This window comes from Amphiprion ocellaris, chromosome 18 (assembly GCF_022539595.1).
Source record: "Amphiprion ocellaris isolate individual 3 ecotype Okinawa chromosome 18, ASM2253959v1, whole genome shotgun sequence".
In the NCBI taxonomy this organism is placed as follows: domain Eukaryota; kingdom Metazoa; phylum Chordata; class Actinopteri; family Pomacentridae; genus Amphiprion; species Amphiprion ocellaris.
This window is the reverse complement of record NC_072783.1, coordinates 652,803-655,515: the sequence shown is the minus strand read 5'-3', so window position 1 is coordinate 655,515 and position 2,713 is coordinate 652,803.

Here is a 2,713-nt window from a genome sequence, read left to right as displayed (position 1 = left end):
CAGAGAAGACATTAACTGCAGATTGTAAATTAGTAAAAAGATACATTTAAAATCATTTCTACACCATGAAAAGTTGTTTGGATCATAAGGTAAAATACTAGATTGTTCATTGTTCTTTTGTTGTTTTGTGTCTCATTTTTGTAATATTTTGTCTGTTTTTGTTGTCTTTTTTGGTCTGACTTTTGTCTCATGTTTTTGTCTTTTTATGTTTCCTTTTTGTCTCACTTGTGTTTTTTGTCTTATTTTGGTCATTTTGATTTTTACTTTATTTGTTGTTTGTGTATCATTTTTGTCGTTTTGTGTTTTTTTTGTCCCAGTTATGCTGTTTCTCTATTTTTTTTGTTATTTTTTTGACACGTCATTATTTTGTCTTGTTTGTGTCATTTTTGTAATTTTTTGTCTCGCTTTGTTATTTGTCCATTTTTTTGGCACTTTGTAACTTTTTTCTCTTTTTTTGTTTTGTTTCATGTCGTTTGTCTCATTTTTTGTTGTTTTATTTCTCGTCCTTGTAGTTTTGTGTCTCACTATTGTAATATTTTGTCTTGTTTTTGTTGTTTTTTGTCTTTTTTTTAATCTTACTTTTGTCATTTTGACCATGAAGTTAAATCCTCTCTGGTTCATTTCCAGATAGCTGTGACTAAATGTTGTGTTCCTTTGTAGACACTCTGTGATCTGGAAGTTGTAATGTGGAAATGATAAACTGAGGCTGAATGTTGTTGAAATTGAATTGATTTTTCTTAATAAATGTCAGGTTGCTCATGATGTTTTGTTAAAAGATAATTCCTGAAATGTGAACGTTTTCAGAACATGTTTTTTTTGCACTTGAACAAAGGAACCATTAGGAATTGTGGTTATTTATAGGTTATTATGCTATGGTTTTACTGGTCCGGCCCACTGGAGATGGAATTGGGCTGAATGTGGAACCTGGACTAAGATGAATTTGACTCCCCTGCTCCAGCCTCTCACATCTCACCATGAAAGCCAACCGCCTTCCAATCCTGTTGAATGCAACTTGCCGATTGCAAAACTTCAGAGAGGTCTGAGTGTGCAAGCAATTGTTCTGAACAGATGAAAACACAAGTGAACGTAATTCACGGAAAACACTGTGGGAGTTATGGCTTGATCTGCAATCTGGAAAAATGCTATTTGCTTTCTTGCTCAGTTACAGCATTGTGTTTAAGTTAGCTTAGCATAAACATGTCGAGCTACCAGATGGATTTCAGGACGATACACTCAATCTTGTCCTCAACTGAGTCATGCAGAGTTTTTACTTGATGAAGAGTTAATTGTTGGGACAATACAGATAGCAAGCTTAGGAAGTACTGGACAAATATGGCATCGTTAGCCAAGAACCCGCCTGGAGCTAATATACTACGTGGGCTAAATGATAACCTTTAACCTATCAATCAAGATATATTATCGTTAAAAAATCATCAAAGTTACAGCATTTGTCAGAGCCAGAATCTGTGAAAACAGAAAGAATCACTGTTTTTTCTACCATTTGATCAGGTCCTTGAGCTACTCGTGCTCCATCACAAATGCAAACAAATCTACATTTAAAATGGTGATATTTCAACAAAATCTTTTTTCCACGAATTTCATTTTAAAATGTGACAAAAAATAGAGCATTTTCACAAACCACATACTGTAAAAAAAATAAAAATTCTCTGCTTTTCAGTGCAATGATGAAGCTCTGAGTGACTCAGCTGTGACCAATAGTCACAAAAATTCAGTTCCTTTTTCAGTGGAACTGGGCTGAAGTGCAGGCTGTGTTTACATTTACAGATGACAAGTATGGAATACAATTAAAAATGTAAGAAGTAAAACATCTATAGTATGTAGAATTACTTTTTATTCCAGCATTGGTGACACCTACGTACACTAAAAACATTGCTCATGTTTAGTCCAGGTTTTCCCTGTTTTTGTAAAATAAATAACCATAGAAATTCAAATTTCAGTTTCTTGTTTTTATTTGTTGCAATATAGCTGTGTTACACTGCACAAAAGATATTTTTAAGCTCTCTCTACTTCTAGCCATCAACTGTGCTGTTTCCATAGAAGGGCAAGACTTTATATTTCAGTGAAAAGTGAGGCAACAAAAAATAAAAATGTGACAGGAGATAAGAAAACAGCCAGATGCTGCTCGGAGCTGAGAAGGTCAAAATCACTTCTTAAAATATACTTTTATTTAAAGACAGGGCTGCACAACCAGAATGAGAATCATGATTATTTTCACTGTTACTGAGATTATGATTATTAATTATTCATAAATGTCAAGAACAAAATCTTTTATTGCACTTTTAAATAGAGAATTGCTTTAACTTCCATGCTGTGCCAGATGTATACATCTTTGCATTAAAATAATCAGACGCTGTTGAGGATATCTGAGGTGACTCTGGACAAGGACAGGACTCAGTGAGGTAACTTTAGTGATCTTCTTGGCCTTCATGCATTCAACAAACTGCAATTTGTGGTTTTGGTAAGTGTGTTGAGACACAAGTCTGCATATGATTTGACCTTGTCTAACAGCCCTAAGTCTAAAATACTTCCAAACAACGGATGATGATAAGTTTCAAGGGACTAGTTCTTCACTTTCTGCTCCAGACATCTGATTTTCTTCTGGCCTGTCTGCTCTCTGTTTTATTATTCTTCTTCTTTGTTCTGCAGCTGCAACATCCAGGGATCTGTCTGTTCAAGGCGCCACTGCGGGGAT